Here is a 12,296-nt window from a genome sequence, read left to right on the forward strand (position 1 = left end):
TTCTAGTACTTGAAAGGCTGACACAGGACTACACTGTCTTACCAAAACACAAAAAACAAAACAAGAAACCAAACCAAACTAGAGGCAAAAAGAAAAAGAAACAACAATTAAGCATTCAGCCAACCTATCAATCAATGAACCAACCAGCCATCTGATCAACTAATCAACTACACAACCATCCATCCATCCATCCATCCATCCATCCATCCATCCATCCATCCAACCAATCAACTAAACAATCATCCAACCCATTAATCAACTAGTGTTGCAACCAACAATCAGCTAACCAATCAACCATCCAACCACCCAATCAACTAGCCAACCAACCAATCATTTAAGTAACCAATTAACCAACCAACCAATCAACTAATTAAGCAACTGACTGACTGACAAGTCAACCAACCAATCAACTAACTAATTAGCCATCTTACCAATAAACTAACCAAACAACCAACTATCTAACCAACCTGTCAACCAATCAACCAATAAGCAGCCAACAAACCTATCTACCAACCAATAAACCAACCAATCAACTAACCAACCTATCAACCAACCAGCCATCTAGCCAACCAACCTATTAATCAACCAAGCACCCAATCAATGAACCAGTTTATCAATCAACCAACCAATGTATTAACCAACTAACAACCCAACCAGCTAGCCAACTAGTGGACAACAGACAAGCAAACAGCAGACAACAGAAACCCTCAAAGGGTAGTCATGACGACTTAGTGGGAAGGTGGGAAACATGAGGTTCGATGGGAAATACGAGGTTAGAAGAAAGGCAGGGAGTAAAATTGCATGGATGCTGTTATTGTTGTGTGGAATGCATTTGAAAACAGGAGAAAGGCTGTTTGTCTCAGGGATTGCAGTGCTTTAAAAACGATTATTTATTTCCATGCATGCATGTGTGTGCGCACCACAATGGCACGCAGAGGTCAGAGACAACTTAAGGGAATTGGTTCTCTTCTTTCATGTGGGCACCAGGGATCAAACTAAGGTCATCAGCCTTGACAGCAAGTGCCTTTGCTCACTGAGCCATCTTGCTTGCCCGAAACTGCAGTACTCTCCATGCGGGAAGTTCTTTATGTCTTTCCAGAGGCGAGGTTTTGTAGCATGGCATCCTTGCAAAGAAAGCATTTGGTGGGGCTGTGTGACCGGGACAGCACCAGCAGTGCTGGGATTCAGGGCCCCAGCAGCAGCTCTGCCCTGGACTCGAGGACCCCCAAACCACCTCAGCTTTTTCACCCGCGGAGGATTCTTCCAGCCAGGCATGGTGGTGTACGTATTCAGTGCCAGCATTCAGGAGGCCGAGGCAGGAGAATCACTCAAGGTCAGCCTGGGTTACAGGATGCTGTCTTGTCTCAAAACAAAACACACTTAAAATAAATCTAGGCTGGGAGAGAGTTCAGTGCTGAAGTGCTTGCTCCTAGGAGGGGCCTCTGAGGAGGCAGATGGAGAAGGAAGCAGAGGCAGGCTGGGTGCTCGCTCTCCTTTCCAGGCTAAAGGAGAGACTCCTGGCCCTGGTAGCTGGGCTCAGCCGGCTGCTGATCAATGGAGGGTTTCTAGCTGGCAGCTGTGAAGCCATGTCTCCCCTGTGGCCTTGTCACACACCTGCTTCAGGCTTTGCCCATCCTTCATAACCCTCTGCCTTGACCCAGAGCTTTCAGGATTCAGATTCTCAGGGCTGGGTGTCTTCGAGGGTCATGTGATGCCTCAAACCCTGTTTCTTAAAAAACAGAGTGATCTAGTGGCTATGGCTTTTGGACCAATTCCCTGTATTTTTGTTGCTGCTGTGTTGAGACAGGGTTTCATGTAGCCCAGGCTGGCCTTTTGAGCTCAGTATGTGTAGCTGAAGAAGGCACTCAGCATTCTGCTCTGACCTCCCTGTGTGCACACTTACACACTCACACACATGACACACACACACACACACACACACACACACACACACACACACACACTGGCCATGGGGATTCACACCATCGTGAATCTGAGGCTGGCCTGGGCTACATAGCGAGACTCTGTCTCTAGACAGACCTACACACAGACAGACATGGAACATCAAAGACGTTTGCACGTTTGCAAGGAGGTTTGCTCGGGTTGAGAGCTCATGTGCATCTCTACATGCTTACACTTACCGCTGCTGATCCCGCTGTGGGCCCCTGTGCCCTCACATCACCTCACAAAGGCCCACAGGCCAGGGGGAGACCACTCTGAAACTCAGGAAGCAAGGCAAGAGTTTACTTTCTGCAGCGGGCGACTTGCCGGAGATGTCCGAGGTGCCTTGGCTGTCTCTGAGGGATCCTGCTCCAGAGCTGCCTGAGCCTGCACTCCGCTGTTGGGAAGACTGGGGAGGGTCTTGGGGGTAGCTTGTTCCTGGCTACTTCTTTCATATTGCCTCCGTGTGAAGAAGCTAGGGTGCTTCAGACTTTTGGTTGTTGCCTAGGAAACGCCCACAGACTCCCTCTGGCTTCACCAGCCCTCAGTGGTAGGGACGATGGCTAACGATGGCTAACAGCGGAAGTCACACGGTTGGGGTAGCACGTGACTGGTCTCCCGCCTGTTGTGGTGCAGACACCGTTGTTGGTTATGGTAACAGTTGCCTAGGTTACCTTTCAGGGATCCGAGGTCTGCTTTTGTTGACAACTCTGACTCCTCGCTCGGGTCTGCAGATGCCCCATGAGTGATGGGAACAGGGTGTGAAGGTTGGTGTCTCCGTCAGCCTGCTTTGCTGCCCGAGTCTGTATGTCAGACCCCATCTGTCTCTGCAAGCAGACAAGGAGCTCCGTCAAGAAATGCTTTGTTCAGAACTGTGTTACAGGATGAACCTGACCTAGACTTTCCTGAGCTCCCTCTTCCTCTTCCAGGATGAAAACACATACGATCTGCTGTGACCAGAATCACAAGACCTTGAAAGGGGGAAAAGAGGCATCCTTGAAGGTAGGAGAGATGGCTCGGTTAGCAAGGTGCTTGCTGTGTGAGCATCGATGTAGGTGACACTTTTTAAACTCTGTTTGACTTGGGGTTCCTTATCCTTCACCTCCCTTCCAATCTCCCGACCCTAGGGAGGAGAGAAAGAAGTTAGAAGGGAGAGGGGGCGGAACTCTCTTCAGCTACTTCTGGCTAGTTAGGGTTGTTGGGTTCTTTGGGAAAATATATCAATCCCGGTCTTCGGGATACCCAGCAGTCCAGCAGAACCAGCAGCCTTCTTTCTTCTCGGAGTGTCTTTTTCCTCTCTCTGCTCTAGTATCTGTACCCTCCCAGAATCCTCTGAATTAAACCGACCACCACTGGCAGCGACTGCACCCCTCTGAGCCGCATGAGGCAGTTATCAGCCGGTATAGACCATGGGCTTCAGGATGCGGTTTCCAGCTGTGGACACACGAAGGCCGCCTCATATCCCCCACTTGGGATTAAAGCAAGAACATACTTACGTTACGGAACCGAGTCTTTAAGGAAACCCAAACTTCCACTGCACTTGAGGGTCTTATTGGAGCTCAGAAGCCCCACACAAAGCCGGGCATGGTGGCACATTTCTCATCCCAGAGCTGGGGAGGCGGGGATGCGCAGGGCCTTGGGCCTCTCGAGAGCCAGGCAGCCTCATCTGCTCTGGACACCCAAGACCCAGTGAGAGACACTGCCTCAAAGAATAAGGTGGATGTCTCCTGAGAAACAGCACACAGACACACATATGCACACACACACACACACACACACACACACACACACACACACACACACACAAAGGCATCAGAAATTAGCACACAGGGCATGGAGGATGTCTTAGTGTTTCATTGCTGTGAAGAGACACTGGGACCGCAGAAAATCTTATAAAGGAAGACATTTAATTGGGGCTGGCTTACAGCTCAGAGGTTCATTTTCATGGCAGGAAGCATGGCAGCATGCAGGCAGACTTGGTGCTGGAGAGGTAGTTGAGAGTTCGACATCCGGATCTGGAGGCAGCAGGAAGAGAGAGGGATGCTGGGCCTGGCTTGAGCACCGGAAACCTCAAAGCCCGCCTCCAGTGACACACTTCCCCCAACAAGATCACACCTCCTAACAGTGCTGCTCTCTATGCCTACGGGGAGGGGGACGTTTTTATTCAAACCAGCACAGGGGAGACATTTGAGATGTGTTATGTGCTTTGAATTTTTTTTTCTTACATCAGCTTCCTCAGAACAGTTGCTGACTGTGAAGCCTGGACCACCATAGTGAGCCCCTGTGGTAAGCTCGAATCCTGGAGGTGGAGATGGCGGATCGAGGCTGGAAACGTACGGTTCCTTGAGACAGCTGTGACTCCCATGTGAGCCCAGTAAGCCCATGCTATTTTTCTTTCCTTCTCTTGTTTACTGATGTAGCTAGACTGGATGCCGGCCCTGGGAATTACAAGTGTATGGCACGATGCCCGGGCTTCCCACGTGGAGTCTGAAGGTCAGACTCGGCCTCAAAGGTTTGCCTGGTGTCCCAGATTCTGTTGCTATAATAAATACATGGATGAAAAGGAAGTTAGTGAAGAAGGTCCACAGTTCCAGCTGGTCAGACACAAGCCCAGCCCAGAGCGGTGAGTGGCCGGATGCCTGCTTCCGGCTGGCTTGCCTGTGCTCAGCTCAGTTTCTCCTCCCTTGAGGAGGTCAGGATTCCCCGCCTAGGGAATTGCGTCACCCACGGTGGGCTGGGCCTTCCCACACTTAGTTAAGACGATTCCCCACAGACATAAACACAGGCCAACCTGAGGTAGACACCTCAGTCGAGACTTTCTTCCCAGATTGTTCTAGATTGTGTCAAGCTGCCCATCACATGGGGCCAGCGCTCTACTGAGTGAGCCATCTCCTCAGCCCTGCACGCTGTTTTTCCTTCGCTACTGAGATTTGTGGTTTGTTACGGAGCAGTAAGGGTCAGATACAAATGAATGGGGGTGCTCAAAATGCCACGTGCGTTTAGACAGACTGAGCTCCCGAATCAGGGAGATCACATGTCCACGCAAGGCTTTCCAGAAAACTCGGCTCAGTCTTGCCCTCTCTCGCTGTGACTTGCGGGATAATGATGACATTTGAAGACTTGCCCGTTATCAAGCAAGAGGATGAGAAAGAACCCTCTGGCAAGATTTCAGCGTTGAAGGAGTCTTAGGAGGCAGAATCGTTTATAATAAAACGCAGTGACTTGAAGGCTTTAGTTTTCAGTTATTAAGATGGTAGGGCCAAAGCTCAGCCATGCAATTTAGCTCTTAGCTCTGATCGATAATATCGCCCCAGAGTCCGACATCTAAATACCCCTGTCAATCAACACCCATTATGCGATTCTTACTCCATGCAGTGTGCCCCGTGGAGTGGTGGGAAGGACATAGGAAGTGAAAAGTTGTTCTTGCTCCATGGGGATAACTGCTTTCGAGAAAATACAAACCACGAAACAGAAAAGACCCATTATTCCTCAAAATGCTGATAGAATTGTTTTTTTTTTTTTTTTTTAAATCATTGGGTTCTTTAGAACTTCATTTTGAAAATTTTTTATAGGACTCTATGCTTATTTTAGAAATAACTCAAAATGCAAAAAAGCATAAAGACAAATAGATTTCCAATAACTTTAATTGTCCATTGTTGTTGGCGTTTTGCTGAATACCTTTTCTGAGAAGTTTCAAGGTCCGTGTGTTGTTGTGCACACGGTTGGGAGAGCCAGTTGTCTGTAGCTTTGTCCTGCCTCGAATGCCGTGGAGCTGGCCTGGAACTCAGGGCAACCCTCTTGTCTCAGCTTCTTCACTGCTGAGATCGCAAGTACTAATGTCAGGCCCAGCTTGTACCCAATTGAAAAATTACTTTATTTTATGTGTGTGAGTATTTTGCCCTGTATGTCTGTCTGTATACCATGTGTGTGCCTGGTACCCATGAAGGCCGGAAGAGGGCGTTATGTTCTCCTGGAACTGAAGTCACAGCGGGTTGTGAGCGGCCATGTCAGTTCTGGGAGCTGAACCTGCGTCCTCTGAAAGAGCTGTAAGTGCTCTTAACTGCTGAGCCGTCTCTCTAAATAAAAGAAAATCAAGTGTGGTGGGAGTTAATCCAGCTGGTAAAGTACTTATGGACAAGCACAGGGAACCAGGTTTGGATCCTCATAACCCACATAACTACATGGTCAAGTGTGGTGACACGCACCTATAATCTCAGCGTGGGGGAGGTGGAGGCAGGCTTGTTGGGGCTTGCTGGTCAGCCAGTTTAGCCGAATAAGTGAGTTCCATGGTCAGTTACAGATCATCTAAAAATAAGTGGAAAGTGATTGAAGACAGCACAGGGTGCTGATGCCCAGCCTTCACGTTTGCACACACAGGTACCTTCATACCAGGAGACATCACACATACATACACACACACACACACACACACACACACACACACACACACACACACTTCAATACCATCCTTGGTTACATAGTATAGCAAGTTTTAGGTGATTCCAGGACACGTAAAGACTGTGTAAAAATAAAACTTTTTAAAAAGGGTCTGGAGAGATGAACCATTGGGAAAGAGCATCGCTCTTCTGTCAGAGGACCGAGGTTTGATTCCCAGATACACACACAGGCAAAACCCCCACACATGTAAAATAAAATTCTTTTACTTTATATTTAGAAAGAAAAAAAATCAGTATTATATTGACTTCTCCTTCTCCTAACACGGACATCTTTCTATGCCATTATTGATGTGTAGAGTAATTTTAATGGCTATAGAACTTACGCTGGCATGAAGGGAATCTCCTATTGATCGACATTTTGGCTATTTAAATTTTGGCCTGTTATAAAGAGCAATTCCATAAAATCCCTGAATTTTCTTGCATGAATAACTGTCCCCTCACAGTTGCAGGGCAAGTTTGCAGGACTAGAATGTCTAGGCCACAGCTTCTCAACCTGTGGGTTGTGACCCCTTTGGGGTGAATGAGCCCTTCATAGGGGTCATCCAAGACTGAAATATTTACGTTATAATTCCTAACAGTAGCAAGATTACAGTTACAAAGGGGGAACAGAAGTAATTCCATGGTTGTGGGTCACCACAGCATGAGGAACTTCATTAAAGGGTGGCAGTGCTGGGAAGGCTGAGAACTGACGCCCTAGGCTGAAGCCATGACCCCTATGGCGTGACCATCTTCATTTTCCCTTGACTGCACAAGATTGCCTAGGAGAAACCTTCCCTGGGGGTGGGGAGGGGGGTCAGTGACGAATTTTCAGAGCTGTACAGCTGAAGTGGGACCTCCACCCTGGATGTGGGTGGCGCCATCCCACAGGCTGGGGTCCCCGACTGAATAAAGGGAGACAGCGAGCTGAGCACCAGCATCCATCTCTCTCTGATTTCTGGCTACGATGCAGTGTGGCCAGCAGTCTCATACCCTTGCTGCCAGCCGTACCTTTCTGGGGGTGACAGACCATACCCTCAAACTGTGAGAAACATAAAGTCCTTTCTTCAGGTCTCCACCCCCCCAGCAGGTATTTTGTTATAGTAACAAGAAAAGTAACTAATACAGATTATTATGTCACAACCGAAAAACATAAGGAGACTAGAGGTTGTGGCTCAGTGGTAGAGCCCCTGCCTAGAATTCCCCAGTGAGGGGCTGGGGTGTGGCTCAGTGGTAGAGTACCTGCCTAGAATCCCCCAGTGAGGGGCTGGGGTGTGGCTCAGTGGTAGAGCAGCTGCCTAGAATCCTCAGTGAGGGGCTGTGGCCATGGTTCAGTGGTAGAGCACCTGTCTAGAATTCCCCAGGGAGGGGCTGGGGTGTGGCTCAGTGGTAGAGCACCTGCCTAGAATCCCCCATTGTAGCGCTGGGGTGTGGCTCAGTGGTAGAGCTCCTGCCTAGAATTCCCCAGTGAGGGGCTGGGGTGTGGCTCATGGCACAGTGCTTACTTAGCATGCGCAGCAGCATTCTGAGTACCATCCTAAGCACCATCAAGAAAAACTAAAGCAATACCTGACAAATTTGGGTCTCTTGATCTCGAACGTTATCCTCCCCGAGTGTATACGTTTATTTCCAAAGCTTTATGTAGTTACAATTCCTCAATGGCTGCAAATGTGCCGTTTTCAGCACGGAGTGCTCAAATCCTGTCTCTGATTCTCTGAAGCGCACAGAGGAACGGTTTTCTGGTGCCCGTGTGGTGAAAGGACAGGGCAGACTTGCACGGCACCCTCCTGGTGGTAGGAACCCTCGCTATCTCTGTAGAGGTTCTGCCCACCTCACTGGCCCCTGTACCTGCAAGACTGTTGCTCTGGTGTCCATACCTTCCAACTGCTGTGGACATCCTTGGGACTGCAACCTGGCAGCTGCAGCTGAGACCAGAGTTACGTGTGCTCCAAGTTCCCCGTGGCTTCTGTCTTCGTCTCCTTTGTTTGTGTTCTGATAAGATACTCCAACCAAAGCAACTCAAGGGAGGAAGAGTTTTTTGCTTCAGCTCACAGTTCAAGAGTACAGACCATCATGGCGGGAAAGTCAAGGCAGCAGGAGCTTGAAATGGCTGGTGACATCTCACCTTCACGAAAGAAGCAGAAATCAATGGATGTGGGCTTGTGCTAAGCCCAAGGTCTCCAATGATACACCTGGGAATCCTGGTCAAGGTGGTTCTTCCCACATAAGGAAACTAAACCAAGGCCGTCCCCCATCTGCACGCCCAGAAACCCACCTCCATCTCCCCGATGAGTCTACATCCTAACAAGTTGACAATAGCAACTATGATCACTCCCTGAAGATTAAGACTGAGAGCCCCTCCCCACGACCTGCTAACCAGCCATGGGTCTCTGTGTTAATGCCCCTGGCTCTCTTGGCCTTTCTGTCTCTCTTTAATTTCAGTCCTAAGTCTGACACTATGGCAAGTGAGATAATGGAAAGGGATGGTGGCAGGAGGGGAGAGGGACCTGCAGTTCCCACGTTTCACGTGACAAGTGGATTCCATAGGTTCTTCCAAATAAAACTTGCTTTTCTCCTTCTGTCGTCTCTGAGGCTGGCTGGGGAAACCTGAGGTGGGCAAGGGACAGGAAAGGACCCTTCCCTAAAACCCATGCCTTGTCTACGAAAGACAGTGATGCTGTTATAGCTTGCTCCTGGGGTGGGGGTGGGGGAAGGTAGTTTCTCTATTTTCCATTCTTGTGCATGGTTTATGAAGCAGAACACACATAGAGTTTGAAAATGAAAACTCAGAGACGTTCATCTGTAAGGTGGAAGGGGCAAACTAGACTAGGAGAAAAGCGTTCTGGGAAGACAGAGACAAGTGGATCCCTGGGGCTGAGTGGCTGGCCAGCCTAGCTGACTAGGAGAGGTTCAGGCCAGCGAGAGACCCTGTCTCCAGAAAACCCAGGTGTTCTGCAAGGCTCAGGGGCCGCTGCAGAAGAGGCGGCATAGAGATCTTCAGAGCCAGAGGTTGGGAAGGACCAGGGTTTCGACAGGATGGCTGCTTGCATAAACTCACAGCAGCTGTGGTTCCCAGCACGAGACCTGCACAAGATCAAGCCTGCAGGCCCACAGGCCTAGAGTGGGGAAGGGAGAATGAGCCTCTCTCCTTAGCTGAGGAGCTGCCCACAGCTGATGGCATCTGGGGAGGGAGGGTCAGTTCTCCCTAAAGCAGTGTCCCTCCCTAACTTCGCAGCCTGGGTGTGTGCAGGCACCAGAAACTGGACTCACTGGGTTATGAGAAACAAAACCCAAACCAGAGTACTCGGAGGAACCACAGAGGAAGCTGCTCTGCAGCCCGCATGTGTGTTAGCGTGTACTGTGCACACACATACACGTGCTGGGGAAGGGAGGGGAGGGGGGAGGGAAGAGGGAGGCAGTGGGAGACACACACACACACACACAGAATGCGGTGCGGGCTTGGTCGCTACATAACAAGCTCCTTTTAGCGAGAAGGCGCACTGTTGTGAACACTGGGGCCCTGGAAACCGCTCCTAAGTCTACAGAGCTCGACACCTCAAAAGCTGCCGAGGAAACTGAGAAATGCGCCCTTACAGTTCTTTCAGTTATCAGTAAGACCTGCAGACACAAAGCCAGGAGGACCACGGGAGCCAAGCAAGCACTACCCCGTGACCCCAGCATCACACTCCGAGTTCAGCGCTGGCGATGTCGAAAGCACAGCACACGGAGACCCACAGACATTAATCACACAGCTGCTGGGCCACACGGCGGCCTCGATAAATCTCACGGAAGAGGTTTCCCACGGCCCTTGAGCGCTGATCACATTGCTATTAAGTTAGAAGTTAATACAGAAGGACACCTTGAAAAATGCTCTCTGGACGGGCGCTGGGGAGCACGCCACTCCACCACGTAGGGGCTAGATGAAAGCTTTCCAAGTCGTTTCTTTGAGACAGGGCCTTGCTTTGTAGCCAAGTCTGACCTGGAGAGTTCTCTGCCGCCTAGGCTGGCCTTGAACTCACAGTAGTCCTCCTGCTCCAGCTTCCAGGGCGGCTTTTAAAATACAAATTACTTAAGCTCAAGTCATTCTAATTAAATTTAAATATTTAGAGTAAAATCTTAGATAATTGGCACACCATTCTAAAATTTAAGTTTATATTTCTTTTAGCAAGACTTTATATATATATAAAATATATATGTAAATATATATATATATATATTTTTTTTTTTTTTTTTTGAGACAGGGTTTCTCTGTGTAGCCCTGGTTGTCCTGGACTCACTTTGTAGACCAGGCTGGCCTCAAACTCACAGGGTTCTGCATGCCTCTGCCTCTGGAGTGCTGGAATTAAAGGTAAGCCACCATGCCCAGCTCTTTTGTTTTTAAAAAATAATCTATCTGTTTTACATACATTGGTGTTCTGCCTGCCTGTATGTCTATGCAGGTGCCCAGGGAGGGCAAAAGCCGGCGCCAGGTCGTTTGGAACTGGAGTGCTAGGCGGCTGTGAGCCGCTTGCTGGGGTGCTGGGAGCTGAAGTCAGGCTCCCTGCAGAAGCAGCAGGTGCTCTTAGGTGCTGAGCCACCTCCCAGCCCCACGCTTCGTACTTCCTTTATGGAGCAAAATTCTAGACTGCACATCAGCTTGCTTGTGAGAACGCTATCAACCCGCTACTTTAACAGGAAAACCAAACGCAGTTGAAGATTTCTTTGCAATTTTGTATTGTGGGCCTAGAATGCTCAGAAAGTAGGGTTAAAGTTCTAAAGCGTGTGACGTCACCCTTTCCATCACGTGCTGATGTCACGATGTTAGGTGTTCACGGATTTCAGTTTGCTCACAGTCTTTAAGGGGTGCTGGGAGATGTCTCAGCACAGCTTGTTGCTCGGTCCTGAGACCCAGCGTTTGGACCCCAGCAGCCGTGTGAGAAAGCCGGGCTTGCGGCACACATCTATGCCCCCGGCTCCAAAGTGGCCGGCAGAGACAGGAGGGTTTCTGAAGCTTTCTGGCTTCCAACTTAATTCAGAGGAAAAAAACCCCACAAAAACAACAACCGAAACAAAACAAAACTGAGTCTCAGGTTCAGGGAGAGATCTTGCCTCGACTAAACAGAATGTCGCCTTTTTCTGGTCTCCACACACAGATGCTAACACAGGTGCACTGAGACCCGTTCTGTCTTTTTAGGGCTGAATGGTAGTCTGTGTATCCATGGAAACACGAGGAGTGTGACGGAGCGGTCTGCCTTCCCACATCGCCATCACGCTCTTCGTCACAGCACAAATACCCCTGGTGGCTGAGAAGACACAGAAGGTGCAACTCACCAGGGTAGAGACACCTTGGAATTTATTTCAAAAAGAGAAATGTGGGCTGGAGAGATGGCTCAGTGGTTAAGAGCACTGTCTGTTTTTCCAGAGGTCCTGAGTTCAATTCCCAGCACCCACATGGTGGCTCACAGCCATCTGTGATGAGATCTGCTGCTCTCTGCTGGAATGCAGGTGGATAAGCACACAGGACACTCAGATACATGAAATAAATGAATAAATATTTTAAAAAAGAGTAAAAGTAAAAAGAGAAATGTGGTCAACTTCGGTTTTATTTTGTCATTTTCAAATAACAGCTTATCAATCTGCCTAATGTTATACATTCTAAACAATCCATTTTCTCACCCTAGTTGAAGGCTGATTTTATGGGCCTTTCTAAGCTTCTGTGGTATCTGGACACCCAGGAAAGAATCTGAGCTATCCAACTTGTGGTGATTTGGGGCTCTGCAGAGTGCTTCCCACTAGCACAAAGCCCTCACCCGATGCCCGACAGGGGCCAGAACTGTAAGGGTTTTTTTTTTTTTTCTTTAAAAATTGTCCAGTCTGTGGTATTCCGTTACAGAGACAAACCAACCACAGCAGTAGCCTGTCATGATATGTGTGACAATATCA

At 49.0% G+C, this 12,296-nt stretch overlaps 1 long non-coding RNA gene across 2 annotated transcripts; it reads left to right on the plus strand.

Annotated features, from left to right (window-relative positions):
* Positions 1-2,650: 2,650 nt before the first annotated feature.
* On the plus strand, positions 2,651-11,914 carry LOC129670171 (uncharacterized). Of its 2 annotated transcripts, none has more exons than XR_008719133.1 (4): positions 2,651-2,708; positions 2,871-2,943; positions 4,172-4,315; positions 11,548-11,914. It is a non-coding gene; the product is annotated as an uncharacterized LOC129670171 (long non-coding RNA). The 2 variants fall into 2 exon arrangements; XR_008719134.1 differs by lacking the exon at positions 11,548-11,914 and adding an exon at positions 8,058-8,943.
* The last annotated feature ends 382 nt before the right edge of the window (positions 11,915-12,296 follow it).

Source organism: Psammomys obesus, unplaced genomic scaffold (genome assembly GCF_907164565.1).
Source record: "Psammomys obesus unplaced genomic scaffold, mPsaObe1.curated_primary_1811, whole genome shotgun sequence".
NCBI lineage: Eukaryota > Metazoa > Chordata > Mammalia > Rodentia > Muridae > Psammomys > Psammomys obesus.